At 44.1% G+C, this 21293-nt stretch overlaps 1 protein-coding gene across 5 annotated transcripts in view; it reads right to left on the bottom strand.

Annotated features, from left to right (window-relative positions):
* Positions 1 to 8595, bottom strand: part of TMEM50B (transmembrane protein 50B) — a 35338-nt gene extending 26743 nt beyond the window's left edge. For 2 of the 5 annotated variants that reach the window (XM_045501499.1, XM_045501503.1), the window contains exon 1: positions 8481 to 8590. The gene's annotated coding sequence lies outside the window, so the exon portion shown is untranslated. Of the gene's footprint in view, positions 1 to 4214; positions 4321 to 7972; positions 8253 to 8480 lie in introns of those variants that run through there. The other 3 variants (XM_045501500.1, XM_045501502.1, XM_045501501.1) reach the window with 3 other exon arrangements.
* Between the last annotated feature and the right edge of the window lie 12698 nt (positions 8596 to 21293).

Here is a 21293-nt window from a genome sequence, read left to right as displayed (position 1 = left end):
ACACACACACACACACACACGGGGCGCCTGAGTGGCTCAGTTGGTTAAGCGTCCAACTTCGACTCAGGTCATGATCTTGTGGTTTGTGAGTCTGAGACCCTAATTGGGTTCTGTGCTAACAGCTCAGAGCCTGGAGCCTGCTTGGGATTCTGTGTCTCCCTCTCTCTCGGCCCCCGCCCGCCCCCCACACACACTGTGTCTCTCTCTCCTTCAAAAATAAATAAACATTAAAAAAAAAAAAAGGTTCAAAGGAATTACTATCTTCCAGCATTAACCATACAGAAGCAGCAAACTGTACAGGCTTTGAGGACCGCAGGGTGATTCAGTCGGTAGAGCATGCAACTCTTGATCTTGGGGTTGTGAGTCCAAGCCCCACAATGGGTATAGGGCCTACTTCAAATTAATTAACTAGTTATTAAAAAAAAAAAAAAAAAAAGTACAGGCTTTGGAGTGAACACTGGCTTGGGCCCAATCCCATGTCCAGCCTCTTCCCAGCTGTGCCTACTTGGCCAGGTTATGTATCCATTCTACTCTTTAGGGAATAGTTGCTATGTACCAGTGCTGTTTGAGCTTTAAACCTCCTTATAAACCTCCCTACGCTGTGGTTTTCTGGTATGTAAACTGGGGTGATGACAGCACATCCCTAGAAAGGGAGAATTAATCACAGCAACTGTGATTACTTCATACGTACCTTCAACAACTCCTTACCAAAAAGAGGGTTCACATACGTTCGATTACTTTGTAGCAAACACTGTTCCTGGCAATACCGCTATGACTCTTGGGTCCAGAGAAACTGTTCCTCCTTCTGGCAGAGACAGCCGCCTGCACACACGCATCTCCATTTGGCTCACTCCTGAGCTCCACTAAAACTACAACAAAGGGAGTTTTTAAAAAGTCATAAACTCCTAACGATAAGGAGAAAGGAAGAGAAAAGAAGCAATAGCAATGAAACAGCAATGAAATCCTCAAATCTGGCAAGCTGCCGGGCAATGGTAACTGACAGCACGACCCAGAGAGCGGGGTTCCCAAGCCAGCGGCGGGGAAAGCTGAGAAGCAACCCAGGAAAGACACGGGGGAAGCAGTTAGAAAGTTAGGTCCCCAGAGCCTGTCCTTTCTTTCTTGATGGTGCCAAATGCTTCTTCCATATCCTGGCAGAAGCCTAAGGTGTTTCCGCCCCATTGCTTGTGTTCTGGATCTGGGGATGATCGGCAGGACGGAAGTACCAAAAACTGGACAGGAGGGACTACTGTTCCTCTGCTCTGGCTCAGGAGACTGGCAGCCAGATCTCTTCCTTCCAAATGGGAAGCTGCAGAACTATGCGGAGAAAGAAAAATTAAAACAAGATCATCATAACCTCAGAGATGAGAGAACATATTGCATCTATTAAATAAGAATAGGAAGCTATCATGAGAGATACTCAGAGACTAAAAAATAGCCTTTGGAAATAAAAAAACATGATCATGGAAAAAAAATTTAATATTTTTTATTTATTTTTGAGAGAGAGAAAGAGCACAAGCGGGGATGGGGCAGTGGGGGGAGGGGCACAGAAAATCCAAAGTGAGCTCTGTGCTGACAGCCCTAGCCCTATGCGAGGCTCGAACTCACAAACCATGAGGTCATGACCTGAGCCGAAGTCAGCCGCTCAACTGACTGAGCCACCCAGGTGCCCCTGGAAAACATTTTTTTTTTTATCCAAATAGAAAGGTTGGGAAATCAGTGTTAAGAAAATCTAAGGATTAGTTGCTATGTGCCAGCACTGTTGAGCTTTAAACCTCCCGAGGCTATGGTTTCTGGTACATAAACTGGGCAGAGAGTAATAAGTAGCTGATGGAAAACAGATAAGAAAATTAGAAGACCTTTACAATGTTCACATCCATATAACGGGTATTTCAGAAGAAAGACTACAAAGCAAATAGAAGGGAGAAAATAACAAAATATTTCATGAGAATTTCCCCAGAAGTTACTGTATATCCAGATTTAAAGGGTCCATCAAATACTCAACTTGATGGATGCAAACAGACCCATACTAATATACATTTTAGGAGTGCCTGGGTGGCTCCGTCGGTTGGGCGTCCAATCTGGCTTAGGTCATGATCTCGCGGTTTGTGAGTTCAAGCCCTACATGTTTCAGATTCTGTGTCTCCCTCTCTCTCTGCTCCTCCACCACTCATGCTCTGACTCTCTCTCAAAAATAAACATTTAAAAAAATTTTTTTAAAAGATACATCACTTTAAATTTCAAAACAATGTGGTCAATATGGAGATTCTATAAGTTTGGAGACAGAAAAAAAAAAGCAGGTCAAATACTAATTATCATGAATCATAATGCTTGGAATTCTCAACAGCAATAGTGGAAGCAGAGGGAACTTCAAAATTCTAAAGGAAAATTATTTTCAACTGAAATTCTATTACCTGACAAAGTATCAGTCAAGTATGAGGATAGAATCAAAACATATTCAGACAGGGAAGGTCTCCAAAAAATGTAACTCTTCTTGTCAAGAAGCTACTGGAGTTTGAGCACCATTAGAGAGAGTCAATCAATAAAAGAAAAAGGACACAAACTTCCAGTTATAAAGCAAGTCAGGAGATGAAAAGTATAGCATAAGGGATAGAGTTGATAAGATTATAAGTTTGTCTGGTGACAGATGGTAACTACAGAATTGTTAAACCACTAGGTTGTGCCCCTGAAACTAATGTAACTTGTATGTCAACTATACTTCAATAATAAAAATATTTTTTTTAATGTTTATTTATTTTGAAAGAGAGAGCAGGGGAGGGGCAGTGAGAGGGTGAGAGAGAATCCCAAGCAGGCTCCACACTGTCAGCACGTAGCCCCATGTAGGGCTCGATCTCATGAACCATGAGATCATGACCTGAGCCAAAATCAAGTCAGATGATGGGGCGCCTAGGTGGTTCAGTCGGTTAAGCGTCCAACTTCAGTTCGGGTCATGATCTCGTGGTCTGTGAGTTCAAGCCCTACATAGGGCTCTGTGCTTACGGTTCAGAGCCTGGAGCCTGCTTCAGATTCTGTGTCTCCTTCTCTCTCTGCTACTCCCCTGCTCATGCTCTATCTCTCTGTCTCTCAAAAATAAATAAACATTTAAAAAAAATTTTTTTTTAATTTTTTTTCAACGTTTATTTATTTTTGGGACAGAGAGAGACAGAGCATGAACGGGGGAGGGGCAGAGAGAGAGGGAGACACAGCATCGGAAACAGGCTCCAGGCTCTGAGCCATCAGCCCAGAGCCCGACGCGGGGCTCGAACCCACGGACCGCGAGATCGTGACCTGGCTGAAGTCGGACGCTTAACCGACTGCGCCACCCAGGCGCCCCTTAAAAAATTTTTTTAAATCTGCCCCCAAAATAAATAAACGTTGAAAAAAAAATTTTTTTAAAAAATAATAAATAAACATTAAAAAATTTTTTTAAAAGAAGTCAGATGATTAAAAAAAAAAAGTCAGACGCTTAACCTACTCAGCCACCCAGGTGCCCCAAAAATAACTTTTAAAAGAGATAATCCAGGATACAGGAAAGATCCAACCCAGGAGACCTAAAGAGGTTCCAGCTGTGCCCCAGACAAGGAGGATAAGCGGGTCAGACTGAAGTAGTGTAACTTGAGACAGACATGTCCCCGGTGCCACACCAGCTGTTTAACCTGAGGACTGAACGCCCCGAAACCTGGCCCAGATTCCTATCTGTACCCAGCTGGGCTTGGTTTGATCTTGACCATACGGTGACACAGTTCCTGCTCTCCTTCAAAGCCCCGCAGCTGCACCAGCAGAGGCCATTCATGCCCCGAGGCAGAAAGGTTCTGCTTTGAGCCACGCTGTTAACTCTGGGCAAGCCACAGTGAGCTGAACAGCAGAAAATACAGAGCAGCCCATGCCCTCTGCCTGCGCTTCTGCTGTCCTTTCAGACCCCGGAGATATTATACATTCCGTACAGACTGTGGCAATGAAGTGAATATCCCAATAAAATGAGTCCAATGAATTATTGTTTCCCAAGTGCATATGAAAGTTACGTTTACACTATACCGTAGCCTACCAAGTGTGTGATGGCATTATGTCTAAAAAACAAGGTGAATACTTTAATTTGAAAAGACTTCATTGCTAAAGATGTTAACCATCATCTGAGCATTCAGCAAGTTGCAATCACTAATCACAGATCACCATGACACATATAGTAACAAAAAAGTTTGAAATATTGCAAGAATTACCAAAATGTGACGCAGAGGCATGAAGTGAACAAATGCCGTTGGAAAAATGGTGCTGATAGACTTGCTCCACACAGGGTTGTCACAAACCTGCACTTTGTTTAAAAAAAACAAAAAAACAAAAAAAAAAAAGACAGTATCTGCAAAGCACAATAAAACAAGATGTGCCTTGTATGAGGCCCACACTAGAGCCTTCCAGATGCCCTACTGTGTGGTCCATTTCCTAGGACTCACTCATGACACTACTCATTAACTTCCACTGAAAGTCCCGCTGTAAACGGTCAGGGAAGCTGAAGTCATTCTCTTCTGCTCATCTTTTCCTGGAAAACTCCATCTATAATCATGACAATACTGTCCTTTCCTTACACACTCAGGTTTGTACTTACAATTGTAAAACAAAATTTTAATCTCAAATTTAGAAAGCTCTAGTATTTTCTAATAAGTCTGTTTGGAATTCATCTACACTCAGGGGAAAAGAACTTCGTTATAATAGTTTACTTAATGAAAAATTCATTGTTAATAAAGACACAGTTTATAGTCCTATAAGGTTTAACTGGAGAATTAATAAGGGGTTATGATTTTTAGAGACTTGTAGGAAAGAGTAATCCCAAAGGCATTATGATTTCGTTGCTGTGTAGAACATTAACCAATTATATCTAACTTGACAATTTTGTTCAGACATTCCTTTCCCTGTGGACTACATATATTCTTTAAATCCTCTCAAAACCAGCTCTTTGTGGCACTCTCTATAACAGTTAAATAAAACTTTGAAACATGCTCACTATTTGCATGAGAATTTTGTTGTAACACTACTCAATCAAAATCAAAAATATTGTTTAGGATGGGTATCTGTGTATATGTCCACTGTGTGTGTGCATTTATGTCTATGTGTATATTTGTGTGTATATATATGTAAAGCTTATTTTTAAAAATTTTTAATGTTTATTTTAATTTTTGAGAGGGGGGGGGGGGGGGGGAAGGGCAGAGACAGAGAGGGAGACACAGAATCTGAAACAGGCTCCAGGCTGTGAGCTGTCAGGACAGAGCCTGATATGGGGCTCGAACTCGAGAACGGCGAGATCATGACCTAGGCTGAAGTCAGATGCTCAACCAACTGAAGCCATCCAAGGCGCCCTGTATGTAAAGTTTATTTTAAAAAGCAAGAGATGGGGCGCCTGGGTGGCGCAGTCGGTTAAGCGTCCGACTTCAGCCAGGTCACGATCTCGCGGTCCGTGAGTTCGAGCCCCGCGTCTGGCTCTGGGCTGATGGCTCAGAGCCTGGAGCCTGTTTCCGATTCTGTGTCTCCCTCTCTCTCTGCCCCTCCCCCGTTCATGCTCTGTCTCTCTCTGTCCCAAAAATAAATAAACATTGAAAAAAAAATAAAAATAAATAAAAATAAACAGCAAGAGAAAGATTAACAGATCAGAACAGAGGCTACCTCTGGAAGAAGGAGGCAAACGTTTTGTTTCTTAATCTGATGGTAAATACAATGATCACAGCATTCATACTCTTTTAAAAATATATGTTCATATATACCACATATGATATATATACGTATAAATCACATATATCACACATATACAAATATATACGTACATATGTATACATACTTTTTGTACACCTGGGATATATTTTGCAACAAAAGGAACTTATTTTATTTATTTATTTTTTAATTTTTTTTGGAATGTTTATTTATTTTTGAGAGAGAGACAGAGCATGAGCAAGGGAGGGGCAGAGAGAGGGGAGACACAGAATCAGAAGCAGGCTCCAGGCTCCCAGCTGTCAGCACAGAGCCCGATGCGGGGCTCAAACTCACAAGCCGTGAGATCATGACCTGAGCCAAATCAGACGCCCAACCGACTGAGCCAGCCAGGCGCCCCTAAAAGGAACTTATTTTAAAAGAGAACAAGAAATTGTTATGATTGGGTATTCAAGGGGTTACCATAGGATGGAATGTACATAAAATATGTCTGTTCACATTTTCTCTTCCTGAAGGCCTTCTCTATTCATTCCTGCCAAACCAATCAAATGAGTGAACATAACCTTAAAGTCAACACCACTAAGTGGAAACAAAGTTAAAAAATTCACCATTATTTAACCTGGTCCTCAAAATTTTCTTGATGCGGTCTCTAAATATAAAAGGACACACAGGTTCTAAGAAACGCATTTATTTATTTATTTTTTTTTTTAATTTTTTTTTTTCAACGTTTATTTATTTTTGGGACAGAGAGAGACAGATCATGAACGGGGGAGGGGCAGAGAGAGAGGGAGACACAGAACCGGAAACAGGCTCCAGGCTCTGAGCCATCAGCCCAGAGCCTGACGCGGGGCTCGAACTCACGGACCGCGAGATCGTGACCTGGCTGAAGTCGGAGGCTTAACCGACTGCGCCACCCAGGCGCCCCAAGAAACGCATTTAAATCAAACAAATTTAGCTACTGCCTTTAAGTTACAAAATCTTTTTAAGTTATAAAAAATATTCCTGGTGAAAAGGGCACTAAAATTATACTGAAGTACAATCATCTGTTTCAATTATCTACCTGAAACTTATCCTACAATGGCAGAAGGATTTTCATGCAGCAAGGCTTTTAATGGCTAAAATCTAGACACAACCAAAATGTCCATCAGTACAGGACCAATAAAATATATTAGAGTACATGTGAACAATGCATACTATGCAGCATTTTAAAAATGAGGGCCGGCGGTGCCTGGATGGCTCAATAAATTAAGCATTGGACTCCTGACCGGTCAGGTCAGGATCTCATGGTTTGTGAGTCTGAGCCCTGCATCAGGCTCTGCTCGGGATTCTCTCTCTGCCCCTTCCCCACTTGTGCTATGCACACTCTCTCTCTAAAAATAAATAAAATTTTTAAAAAGAGCCAAGATTAAAAAAAATTTTTTTTTCTACAGCCTATATTACCATTATCACTTTAAAAGGAGAAAATAAGGATAAACTAATCAGACAGATTCTTTACCCTGGACTCCAGAAGTGAACTCAGAAAAGACCAGCCAGTCAAGGCTGCTGTAATCCTAGTGGACAGAGGATGGGGGTGGGGTGGGGAGGGGAGGGTGTGTCTCCGGAAGAGGAAAACTACATCCTCCTGCTGCTCTCATTAAACCTGCTTTTCCTGCAGCATTAACATTCAAGATAACTTTCGATTTTTATTTTAAGAATGAAGAGTCTTGCAACACTATTACCGGTAAGAAGGCTTAACGTTTGTTTTCCGTTTGAAACCTAAGCCGATCTGAAACACGAGAAGACAAGAGACTAAAGACGATGGAAAGGAAAAGTGTGACCAGCCCGGGAGTAAGAGCCTTGGGAATTGTTAAGAAAGGGGATTTACGGTGCAGATAGATGAAGAGTTTGAGGGAAGAGGTGGGACACACCGAGAAGAGAAATTAATGTCTTTGAGAGGCATAATGGTGACTACACATTTACTCCAATCGCAGGCTTGACTCCCGCCCCCACACACGCACAAGCTCACAAGGCACTGACAGCAGCAAGGGAACGAGCACAGTCGATCTTAACACTGCTTTGGCTTTAAAAAGGTCATATATTTACATTACAGATAAAGCACTTTCCAGCGATTAACTCGGAACCCAATTAATTGGTTAAAAACCAAAATGGTCTTCCCCAGCCAACTACCATTGCTACAGTGGCGATTCTCTGCTGCTACTTACCTAAAAGGTCGTTCAACACTTTATGATTAATTCTCAAAAGAACGCTGAGCCTCTAACATTTCCTCTTCCCACCTCTGTACCTGACTCTCCTAAGGTCAGAGTCGGGAAAGTCCACACAACACGGACCATATTCTCAGCAATGGTTCTGAGAACGCGAGAGGGACGACAAAGTACCCGAGTCGCCCCCAGACTCCCGGAGCGAGACGTCCACCGCCTCTCTCCCCTGCCCGTCGCCCTGGGAAGCCGAGAGGCTCGAGATGGGAATCTTCCAGACCTCCCCGACAAGCAATCGACGGCCAGGTAACGCGGCGATGCGGCCCTCCCCGGTCGAGTGCGGGTCCCCGCGCGTCACCTCCGCGGTCGGCCCGAGGGGAGGCGGGCTGGGCCGGAGAGGTTGGCGGAGGCCCCCCGGTCCGCAGGCTGCCCGGGTGTTCCTCCGGCCCGTTCCACCGGGCGGCGCCGGGCGCAGGAGAGGCCGGGCTGGGCGCCGCCGCACCGCGCAGGCCGGGTTGGCCGGGGGCGCCTCCTCACGCGCGGACGGGGGGCACGAGCCACCAGCGCGTCGCGAGACCGGCCGACCGCACTCACCTGGCTTCCCTGACCCCTACGCCGACCCCAAGCGCTCACGCACAGGAAGAGGCGGCTGTGCCTGGACCCGGCCGGCGTCCACGGCTCCACCTCGGTCCCGGGGAGCCGGGAGCAGACGGCGGGCGCTAGGCTAGGGGCGCCGGCGGGGCGCGGCGCCGTGCGCACCGCAGCGACCAATCGGCACGCAGCAAGTGGCCGGTCGGGGGCGGGGCGGGGCTCGAGGGGCGGGGCAGAGGCGCCACTGGGCGGGGCGAGGGTACCAGGTCTCCACGACCTCCCGGAGCTGTCGGCTGACCCCACGCCTTAGGGTTCTCGGTCGCTTAAACCTGACTGGTCCTGCTGTGTTCCCGACGGCGGCTGGGGCCCGGTTCCCACCGATGCGTTTCTGCTAGCCAACTTCAAGCGCAGCATCCGTGAGGTCATGCGCGAGGAGAGCCCAAGACCCAGAGGGCAGGTACTCTCTTTGCATGTAGGCCCAGCGGCGTTGGCCGCGCGAGCTGCCCAGAGTAGGGCACGTGCTCCAGAAAAGGGTTCCACGGAACTGAAGGTCTGTAGGGATGCCCGTTTCTAATCCCCACGCTCAGAAATGGAGGCCTAGAAAAGCGCAGTTACTCGTCTAAGGCCACCAACTAGTACTGTTACACGAGGTAACCAGCACCATACAGCTAGTCTTCTGATTCTGTCCTGATGCTTTTCCAGGGATCCGCCCAGACGCTTGGCTTCCGTGTAGTCAGGTCTCTTCCAACTGTCTCCTTTAAAGACACTACATGTTGTGGTGCTTGTCTGGCTCTGTCAGTAGAGCATGTGACTCTTAATCCTCAGGTTGTGAGTTCAAGCCCTACCTTGGGTGTAGAGCTTACTTAGTCAATAGATAAAAATAAAGACATTGCATCTTGAATTTTTAGCATAACTTCAATAGCTTTTGAAAGTCCCCTCTAAATCTCCTACAGAATACAAAACGCCGTTTAGTTGTGTGACGAAAAGACACCGGATTTCCGGGAATTATCAATGGGAATCTTAAAACGTTTTTACTTGTGGTATGATGAAATAAAGGTTTTGTGTCCCAACTTATCGTAGAATGCCATCCTCTTCTATTATGACTCCTATAGATCTTACACATGTAAGAGGAACAATCCCTGCTTTGTGGCGTTTTCCCACTATCCCTCAGGTCCCATTTTCAAAGACACTACTTTTCTCTTTTATATTTGTCACTTTGCAAGTAATACATTTATAGTTACATTATCCATCATTCTGATACATGTACTAGGGTCTAGTATTCAATAAATATGTGTTGAGGGACACCTGGGTGGCGCAGTCAGTCAGTTAGGCGTCCGACTTCGGTTCAGGTCATGATCTCACTGTTTGTGGGTTGGAGTCCCCAGACGGGGCTCTGTGCTGACAGCTCAGAGCCTGGAGCCTGCTTCAGATTCTGTGTCTCCCTCTCTCTCTGCCCCACCCCTGCTTGTGTTCTGTCTCTCAAAAATGAATAAACATTGAAAAAAATTTTAATAAAAAACAATAAAAAATTCAAAAATAAATATTTGTTGAATAATTTACTTTTGAAATATATGCGACCTTAAAACTAGTTAATTATATAACTTAACACAATTTATCAACATATGAGAGTTGCCTTTTTTTAAATAAGGTTTTAGATCTTGCTTCTTTTTTGATTATCGTATTAGGATTAGCTTTGGCTGCAAGTAGCATGGGAAAACACAAAATACCAGTGGCTTAAACAAAAATTGGTATTTCTCTCTTATGTTTAAGAAGTCCAGAGTTAGTGTAGTGCTAGTCTGACACATCATGAGACAGATCTAGACTCATTGTTCCAGCAGGAGAGTCACAAATGTATTTATGCTTTCAAATATATGGGCATTTGGAAGGTATATGGTTCCATTCCCAGTATCACCTCATGGTCTAACAGAGTTGCTGTAGCTCCAGCCATTATGCTTGCATTCCAACTAGCAGAAGAGAAGACAAAGAAGGGAACACCCCTCTCTTTAGAAGCATTTCCCAAAGGCTGCATATACCATTTCTGCTTTCTTCCTGCTGGCAAAAACTTAGTCACTTAGCTCCGTGAAATGCAAAGGAAGACTGGGAAATGGGGTTTCAGTACTGAGGAAGAATGGATATTGGGGGACAGGTAGGAGTTTTTTCATAGTCTTAATGCTCACACTTTTTGAAGTATTAAGTATTTTAAGATTTCCAGAGAATTTTTAAATGCTTTTTTACAGAATATCTATTAGAAAATTCTTACCTCCATGTTTGAAGGAACATGTTTCTGTTGACCTGCCCTTAGGATGTACATACCTTCATTTGCTTTTTCAGAAGTGAGTGGGGACTTACACTAATGCAACTAGCTTCCCTCTCATTCTGTAAACCTCTACTTTACAAAGAGAGTCACATATATATAGTTGTGCTTTCAAAAATACGGGCATTTGAAATATATTGGGATTAAGTTACTGATATCCACATTTCAACGTCAGCCTTTCAAATGTACTGATTTGAGTATTTCATAAAGTTGCAAATCAGCTTCAACAAAACTTCACACCTGCTCTGATTCAAATGGTATTCCATCATGTAGCTACCTAAGTATGTGTTTTCTTAAATTCCTATTACCTAAGAACCTCAGAGAGGCCCTCCTAGATTCTGGAGTCTTTGTGATTTCAGGACCTTTTCAGGTTTGGGCGAGAACAGGTTGTAAAAGACTGTTTCACCTAAAAGTGGACAGGTAGAATCCGGTCCAGTTGGTTCAAGCCTACTAAGAAAAAAGAACAACTCAAGCTGTCCTTTGCACTAGGTTCCACAGATTCTGGTTTGTTCTTATCTCAGCGCTGTTTCACGAACTTTAATGGAGTGGCATTCACTTCCCATCTTTTGAAAGTACATGCTAGATGTGTATTACAGGAACTGAAAGACTAAAGCATAATATGTAAACATATACTTCCTAAAATACTGTCTCTTCCTCCATAAACTTATGGGGCTGTGTAACAAAAAGACTTCACATAAGTCAGTAGAACTGTTGTATTTGGATGAAGGTCTTGAGGCTAAGATCACACTCCTGTGGATCTGAAATGACCTTCTCCCGAAAGGATCAATCATTTGGGAGAAAGACTGATCTTCGGGTGGGAAATGATACCAAAGCTTAGGGGATTATATGACACAGGCAGAAGAGGAAACCTTTCTCTCTGTAGTTTAAACTCTTGACGACAGTGGATACATTTATCAGTTGGCTCCTTCAGTTGCGAGTAACCGGAAAAACAACCTCAAACTGGCTTTTTAGAACACTAAAACAACAATAACAACAAAGCAACAGCAACAAAAACTAGTTTTAAACAAAAAAAAATGGGGACCTAACCTCAGTAGAAATAGAGACAGAAATAGATATGGAGAAAATGAGAAGTATGATAGTGTCACAGATGAGTCAGTCTTTTTTATAAGTGTTGTGTTAAAATAGTCACCGATGTTGGGTGGCTCAGTCGGTTAGGCATCCGACTCTTACTCTCTACTCAGGACATGATCTCTCAGTTCATGGGATCAAGCCCTGTGTCAGGCTCTGTGCTGATGGCATGGAGCCTGCTTGGGATTCTCTCTCTCTCTCTCCCTCTCTCTCTCTGCCCCTCCCCTGCTCTCTCTCTCCTTCTCTCTCAGAATAAATAAATAAACTTAAAAAAAATCACCTATGTTACGATCCGGGAAAAGGTGGCAATGAAATATTGCAAGTGTGCTATGTCAAGGATATATTCAGACACCAGTGTTTAAAAGATTGATAGGAAGATAAATTCCTCAATGGGAAACAGAGAACAGATGATGGGTCCAAGAAAGACACAGTAGTACAGTCGTACAAGAAGCCAGAGAGAAGTTAGGTAGGAGACCTCTAGGGACAGTATGTGATAACACAGAAACGCAAAATGTGGCCCCCCAAATTAATCATTTCAACCTGTAATTTTTGCCATATTGATTGATTTTCTTTACACTAGAAGGGTAACATATATGAACTATTGCTACAATGCTTATTAATGAAATTATGAGATTACAGAGTTTCATGTATGTCTACTCTATTAACTATCGATTACCATGTAGCAAATTATCCTCAAACTTAGCAACTTAAAACATCAAGCATTTATTTATTATTTTACATAATAGCTAAGGATCAGGAATCTGGAAGCAACTTAGTTCAGTTGTTCTGACTCAGGATTCCTCGTGAGCTTAGAGTGAACCTGTCAGTGGTGGCTGCATGCTTCTGAAGGCTTGGCTGAGGCTTTGTTTCCAATAATGCTCACTCACATGGCTGTTGTCTAGGGGCCTCAGTTCCTGCACACATGTGCCCCTGTGCAAGACTGCCTCAAGTCATGGCAACTGGCTTCACCCAGAGCAAGTGATCTAACAGAAAGTGAGAGAGCAGGAAGCTTCTAGCCTCAGAAGTGACATCCTATCACTTCTGTTGTATACTATTGGTCACATAGACCAAATCTGATACAACATGGGAGGTCACTACACAAAAATGTACGTATCAGAAAGTGAGGATCTTCGGGGATCCTGGCTGGCTCATGCAGTGGAGTGTGTGACTTTTGATCTCAGGGTGGTGAGTTTGAGCCCCAGGTTGAGTTTAGAAATTACTTAAAAATGAAATCTTTAGGGGCGCCTGGGTGGCTCAGTCAGCTAAGTGACCGACTCTTGATTTTGGCTCAGGTCACGATCTCATGGTTCATGGGATCAAGGCCCATGTTGGGCTCTCTGCTGATGGCACAAAGCCTGCTTGAGAATCTCTCTCCCCCTCTCTCTCTCTCTCTAGTAGTTGCATTGTGAATGCATTAGTAAATTAGTTGAATTAGTGAAAAAAAAAATAGTGTGTTTTAAATCATGCAAAGGGGTGCCTGGGTGGCTCAGTTGGTTAAGCAACTGACTTCGGCTCAGGTCATGATCTCACAGGTCGTGAGTTCGAGCCCCCGTCAGACTCTGTGCAGACAGCTCAGATCCTGGAGCCTGCTTCAGATTCTGTGTCTCCCTCTCTCTCTGCCCCTCCCCCACTCACACTCTGTCTGTCTGTATCTCTCTCAAAAGTAAATAAATATATTTTTTTTAATTGTAATAAAGTAATCACGCAAAAAACATGTTGTGTTTACACGTAAAATATAATTCTGTTCCAGGCTTAGATTATCATGAACAGATTTTTTCACCCGCATGAATGTCTGGTGAGATATTTGAATGTTGGCCAAGACATGGAATAATTCTTCTTTTTGGTCACCCACCCTGCTCACTGCGGACACTCAGCATCCCTGGCTCCCCCTCCTAAATGTTGGTGGTAGGGGTGGGGGGGGGGCAGTGATGTTTGAAATATTTAACAATTAGGATTGCATGGACTTATCAACCAATCAGAATAGATGCCAGACAGCACAACGTACTGGTCCAAATGGGCTAAATAGAAACTCTGCCAGCAGTGCCTCTGCAACCATGTTGTCATCTGAAGATTCCTCCACAAATTTCCAAAATATCCTCCGGGAGCAGTAATGCCGCCACCTAGTTACTACTGAGGACCTCAGCCTGCACCCAGCATTTCATATTCATCATCTCTAAGGATTACAGCTATCCTTGCAAGTTAGGTCTGATTACAGTTGGCCCTTGAGCCACGTGGGGGTTTAGGAACACCAACCCCCCACGCAATCAAAAATTCACATATGTGGGGCGCCTGGATGGCTCAGTTGGTTGGGCGTCCGACTTCAGCTCGGGTCATGATCTCGCGGTCCGTGAGTTCGAGCCCTGCATCAGGCTCTGTGCTGACTGCTCAGAGCCTGGAGCCTGTTTCCGATTCTGTGTCTCCCTCTCTCTCTGACCTTCCCCCATTCATGCTCTGTCTCTCTCTGTCTCAAAAAAAAAAAAAAAAAAAATTCACCTATGACTTTTGACTCCCCAAAAACTTAACTGCTAACAGCCTACTGTTGACTGGAAACCTAACTGATGACATAAATAGTCTATTAACATATTGTAATGATACATAATGGTAACATATTATAAAACACATATTATGTGTTTTATACGTCTTAGACACTGTATTCTTACAAGGAAGGAAAGAAAAACAAATGCTATTAATAAAATCATAAGGAAGAGAAAGTATAACTGGTCCTGAGCAGTTCAGACCCCTGCTATTCAAGGGTCAACTATAAACTCATTCGACAGATGAAAAACAGAAACTCAAGAAGGTCACATAGCTAACGAGTGGCAAAATCTGGGTCCGAATTCAAGTCTCCCTAGCTCCAAAGCCTCACTGCCTCTTTCTTGTGGTATCAGGGGCAGTAAAGGACAAGAATGACAGTCCAGGGGCACCTGGCTGGCTCAGTCAGAACAGGATGCGACTCTTCATCTTGGCGCCATGAGTTCAAGCCCCACGTTGGGTGTAGAGATCACCTAAATAAATAAATGAACTCAAAAATAAAAGAATGACAGTCCCAATAAAACACACTGAATTCAAGACAGTCCCTGGAAACTCAGTGTCTTGAATCTTCACTGCAGACGTTTCACTAATGTGATCTGCTCCAGTATCCTCTCTGCCAACACCTTGGCACGGTGCGGGTAAGAACAGGGATCTGGAATCAGACAAACCATACACAATCTGGGTTCAGATCCCAACCCTTGACACTTTCTAGCTGTGTGACCCAAAGCAAGTTACCTAACCTCTCTGAGCCTCACTAGTTTCCTCATTTCTCAAAAAGAGTTAATAACAGGACCTGTCATAGGATTGTCGTGAAGATTAGTTAGTGCAAGGAATGCATTCAATAAGTAAGCTATTGTCACTTTCTCTGTACCTCACACCTTATGATGCATTATTATGCCATATCTCATTCCTGATTCGTGGCAACTTCAACTTGCATTTGCTGTCTCTATGCCTCAAGGTCTCTCTCTGTGTAACCTCGCGCTGCTATTTATTTCATCTGCTCAGTATTGATTAGTTCTTATTTCCAGGAGAACATACAATGATCTCATGCAGGCTGAATAAAGCTAGATGTGTTGATTTGGAAAGATCCTCAAGATACATTAATAGACAGCGGAAGAGAAAGATAAGAAGAGCATGTGTAGTGTGTTTACATTTATCTGTTTTTTTTTTTTTATTTTTTTTTTAACGTTTATTTATTCTTGAGACAGAGAGAGACAGAGCATGAACGGGGGAGGGGCAGAGAGAGAGGGAGACACAGAATCGGAAGCAGGCTCCAGGCTCTGAGCCATCAGCCCAGAGCCTGACGCGGGGCTCGAACTCACAGACCGCAAGATCGTGACCCGGGCTGAAGTCGGACGCTCAACCGACTGAGCCACCCAGGCGCCCCAACACTTATCTGTTTTTGAGAGACAGGTGGAGAAATGGTGTGTGTATATAAATTATATGTATAAATAAAGGATATTGTGGTGGCAGGATAATGGCTTCCCCAAATAGGTCCTAATTCCCAGAATCTGTGAATATGTTATGTTACTTAATGAAAGGAAATTAAGGTTGCTAATTGACTGACCTTAAAACAGGGAGATTATGTGGGATGGTCTGGGTGGGGCCGATGTAAGTCCGAGGGTCCTGGAAGTGGAGGAGGGAGGCAGGAGAGTCAGAGTAATGTGACTAGGGGGAAGGCTAACCTGCTGTCGCTGGCTATGAAGATAGAGGATGGGGACACAAGCCAAGAATACAGGTGGCTTCTAGAAGTTGGAAAAAGCAAGGAATCAGATTCTCCCCTGGAGCCTCCAGAAGGAATGAAACCCCACCAACACCTTGATGTTAACCCAGTAAGATCCGCTTTGGACTTCTGGCCTCTAGAACTGTAAGACAACAAATATGTGTTATGTGAGCCACTAATTTTGTAGCCATTTGTTACTACAGCATAAAAACAAACAAACAAAAAACTAGTAGATGTGCAAGAAGTGGTTGATGGCATTTAGATCTGGGAAGTAGGGTTGGGAGGTCTGGATCTGGGGGGTGGGGAGGTCTGGGATAAAGGGGAATTCATTTGTTCATCACCTATCCTTTTGCATTGATTGAATTTTTTACTATATACGTGTGAATTTTCAAAATAAAAGAAGGTTTTATTTTTCCAAACAAAGAACCTTATGTTATTGTACTATGAAACACTTTACCAGCCAGTTGATGTATTCCTTGCTCTTGGGCCAATTTGGCTTTGGCCCCTGTGGGCAGGCAGGCACCATAAGTGATAAGCTTAAAACAGGCATCACCCGGGGCGCCTGGGTGGCGCAGTCGGTTAAGCGTCCGACTTCAGCCAGGTCACGATCTCGCGGTCCGTGAGTTCGAGCCCCGCGTCGGGCTCTGGCCTGATGGCTCAGAGCCTGGAACCTGTTTCCGATTCTGTGTCTCCCTCTCTCTCTGCCCCTCCCCCGTCCCGTTCATGCTCTGTCTCTCTCTGTCCCAAAAATAAATAAACGTTGGAAAAAAAAAAAAAAAAACAGGCATCTCCCAAACTTCTCAAGGTACTCATGTCGGTAAGAGTGGGACCCAAACGCATGCACAGGTATTCTTCCTCACTCTGCCAGCTCCCTGATACTCCTGTCCAGAAGGTTATGGAATCACCATGTCTCAAGGCCACTCTGTCTTGGGTGTTGGAGAGAAGAGAAGGGGGGAAAGGCAGGCTTTTTAGGCCTCTTCTTCCCCAGAGGCTCTGGGCAACATGATGTGTGGTGGGAAATAGTGGGGACGGACCCCTTACCCACTGCCTAATCACCTGCTGAGTTCTAGAATAAAAGGTTTTGTCTATGTAATTAAAGACCATGTTCTTGGGGCGCCTGGGTGGCTCAGTCTGTTGGGTGTCAGACCCTGGAACCTGCTTCGGATTCTGTGTCTCCCTCTCTCTTTGCCCCTACCCTGCTCACACTCTGTGTCTCTCTCTCTCTCAAAAATAAGTAGACATTAAAAAAAATTTTTTTTAAAGACCAGGTTTTTTCAATCATTTTTTACAAAATGTGCACTTGCTTTTATCTCTTTTTCTCCACTTTGTGGATTCTTGTTTACATAAGGCCATCACTCAGCTTGCTAAGAGTGGCTATTTATTTAAGAAAAACAAAGAGGCGCGCCTGGCTGGCTCAATCATGGAGCGTGCGACTTTTGATCTTGGGGATGTAAGTTCGAGCCCCACATTGGGTGTAGAGATAACTTAAAAAAATAAAATCTTGGGGGAAAGTGGGTGATGGGCATTGAGGAGGGCACTTGTTGGGGTGACCACTGGGTGTTGTATGGAAACCAATTTGATAATAAATTATATTAAAAAATAATAAATAGGGGCGCCTGGGTGGCGCAGTCGGTTAAGCGTCCGACTTCAGCCAGGTCACGATCTCACGGTCCGTGAGTTCGAGCCCTGCGTCGGGCTCTGGGCTGATGGCTCAGAGCCTGGAGCCTGTTTCCGATTCTGTGTCTCCCTCTCTCTCTGCCCCTCCCCCATTCATGCTCTGTCTCTCTCTGTCCCAAAAATAAATAAACGTTGAAAAAAAAAATTTAAAAAAAATAAATAATAAATAAAATAAAATCTTTAAAAAAAAAAGAAGGACACAGTAGCAAATGCCTGGGAATACTAACAAAGTTTTGTGGGGTTTTGCAGAAACTTGTGCACATTAATCAACATTTGCTAGAGATGTGAAAGCATCTAAATTTAAACTCTTAAAACATTGGCTGTCATTTTTATGCTTAACTTAAAACAATTCTCTTACTCTTTATGCTTCTGAAGACATTTCTTGAGTACAGAAGAGTAGCAAGCAACCTACCAAATTCAGAACTGTAGCAGGATTCTTGCGCAGAGGGTTGAGACACTGAGGCTTTTCTTTCCAGGAAGCAACTTTACTCATGCCAGTGCGGCTCAGTTGCGTTCGTACCCAAAGAACTGAGCCCTGAACTCCACGTGACATAGTTTTTTATATGCTTTTTACTTGTCTCCCATATATGGTAACATACAAATTTGTAGTCTGATTAAGTGGTCTCTTGTTACAAGGTCATGAGGGATGTTGTCACCTACGTGTATAACCAGGTTGCCTTGAGGTTTTGGGTTGTTTTTTTTTTTTTTCTTTCCTTAAGGAGGGGACCCTACCACAGAACCACTCTACATTTTCTTACTTTTTTCTTTTTTAAAAAAAGAAAACAGCTTTAACATACGATAAAACTCACTCATTTAAAGTGCACAATTCAGGGGCGCCTGGGTGGCGCAGTCGGTTAAGCGTCCGACTTCAGCCAGGTCACGATCTCCCGGACCGGGAGTTCGAGCCCCGCGTCAGGCTCTGGGCTGATGGCTCAGAGCCTGGAGCCTGTTTCCGATTCTGTGTCTCCCTCTCTCTCTGCCCCTCCCCCGTTCATGCTCTGTCTCTCTCTGTCCCAAAAATAAATAAACGTTGAAAAAAAAAATTAAAAAAAAAAAAAATAAAGTGCACAATTCAGCAGTTCTTAGTATGTTCACAGAGTTGTGCAACCATTACCACAATTTTCGAATGTTTTTATCACCTCCAAAAGAAACCCATAAACATTAGCAGTCACTCCTCATTTCCCCCAAACTCTACAGCCCTAGTACTTTCTGTCTCTATAGCTTTACTTATCCCGGACCTTTCATATAAGTTGAATCATATAATATGTGGTCTTTCTTGACTAACTTCTACATTTTCATTTAACGCCCTCTGCTAGCTGAAGGCATGTCAGAGAACAGTTCAGTGAATTCAGGAAATTGACTGAAACTAGCAAGATCAACTTTGAAATCAATACTCCCCCAAGAGAAGAACAATGGAACATTTTTTTAGCAAACCTTAAAAGTAATAAAAACGTCTATTTATTATCTTCTTAGCACAACAATGTACATAATTTAATACTTAGAGTGGAGTGCTCATCATGTGTCAGTAACTGCGATGGATTCTTTACATTGAATATCTCAATGAATTCTCACAAGAAGTGATCATTATGAGTGTTTACACCTGAGTAAGCTGTAGGTCAGTGAGGTTTGGTAATTTGCCCAAGATCACACACCTACAAAGTGGCAGGGCTGAGAGTTTAATGGGAGTCCACGTGCCCCCTGTGCCACAATCCAACGTATAGTTCCTGGGTATCCCAAAGCTATGAGAGTCTCATGATCTCATCTGTATCAGTCACAGTGCCGAGCTGCAAATGGCCCAAGAAAGTGGCTCAAGGTTGTTTTCAGGAACAGTAACTAAAACAACACTGAAGAACTGACCTGGTGAGGAAAACACCAAAGCTGCTGTGGCCACAACCACGTACTACAAGACAGCCAAGAACTTGACTGTCATTGCTCGTGGCACTGACGTCACTTCTGTGTCCACCTGGCAGCCACTGCCTTCCTGCACCAGCTAAATGGAACGTCTACAGAGAGCCAGCCTCTTTTGTCCTGTGCATCATTCTGAACTCTGTCTCCCAAGGACAGGTCTTGGCAGGGCCTAGGTCACATGTCCACTTCTGAGCATATTTAAGAAAATGAGGGATCTTCTCTCCTGTCAAGGTCAGCTTCAAAGGTCTGACTTCCTGTGCTAGGAACCACATCCTCCCTAGATGAATGGCACATGCCACCATCAATACAGGCCATTCGGAGGGTGAGATGTGCACTTGCTTTTGTCTCATTTTCTCCACTTTGTGAATTCTTGCTTATGTAAGGCCACCACTCAACTTGGCAAGAGTGGCTATTTATTGCCAAAAAGTGCAACAGCTGTCCACCACATCTTTTAAGCAAATCTCATGGAGAAGCTTGGGGCTCAACTGGGCAAATCATGGGATAAACTGTGGCTAAGTGGAAAAGTTGAGAGGACATGGCCATGGAACCAGCTTCACCCACAGAGGTGAAACCACAAAGACCATAGAGGCCCAGCTATAAATTCTAAAGCTGAGTCACCACTGGATCGTGTGCTTCTTGCTAGAAGGTCCTCAAGGTACACCAGGAAGGACCCTCCCTACAACTTTAGGTCTCTCTTACAACAATGTTAAGCTTACTTGATGCGTGTGTCCTGTTGAGACTCTCAGGTAGGATCTGTCATGTTGGGGGGCTGGGGGACAGTGGCATGTATCAATCATCTAGGGAAGAGGTGGACCTTCTAAGATGCCAGATCTCTGAAATTGGTCTTGGCAGGAAAGAAAATCCTTTAGTCCTTAATTTCCTAAATCTAGATTTGGGGGAGTAGAGGCATGCTTAAGGTACTTGAGGGTCCTCTCAGACGTGGGAGAATGGTGGGCAGGGCACTGGGCTCAGAGACAAACTGGGGAGGGCCACAGCCCAGGTTATCCTGTCCTAGGAACTGCCTTCCCTCTGCTTATGTCATCCCAAGCCTTGAGGAAATTTGTATTTTGATGTTCCAGTCTGGTCTCAGCTGGGCAAGAAATATTATGCAACATCTGTGGGTCTGCCCTTCCGCTAGTGCCCCCTGCCTGCAGCCAGGGTGAGTATGAGTATCTGAGTATCTGAGGGTTACATTCAGGGCTGAGGGGTCCATTTGTCCCCCTTAGCTACTGATTCCTGATCATCCAGATGGTGGACTGGTGGACTCCCTTCCAGGACTCCAATAAATGTATGCCGAGTGAACAAAACATTATTGAAAAGGAAAAGCGACACTTGTAGGAACAGACAAATCGGCATCAGTGGTGCCTGAGAGGTACTGAGGATGTCCCAAATGATGGCTGAGGCCCAGGGATGGGGACCCAAGCAGCTGGCAGCAGAGAAGTATGTCAGAAAGTAGTAGGCCCCCATCATACAAAGTCATGGGGGACTCCCATCTCTGGGAGGACCCCTGCCCTCAAAAGCAGCCACCTGCTGGTGGCTTCATGAGGAAAATGAGTAGTATTGCATTTGTTCT

This window comes from Leopardus geoffroyi, chromosome C2 (genome assembly GCF_018350155.1).
Source record: "Leopardus geoffroyi isolate Oge1 chromosome C2, O.geoffroyi_Oge1_pat1.0, whole genome shotgun sequence".
Taxonomy (NCBI): Eukaryota; Metazoa; Chordata; class Mammalia; order Carnivora; family Felidae; genus Leopardus; species Leopardus geoffroyi.
The sequence above is the reverse complement of the archived record's forward strand: the minus strand, read 5'-3'. Positions and strand labels throughout refer to the sequence as shown.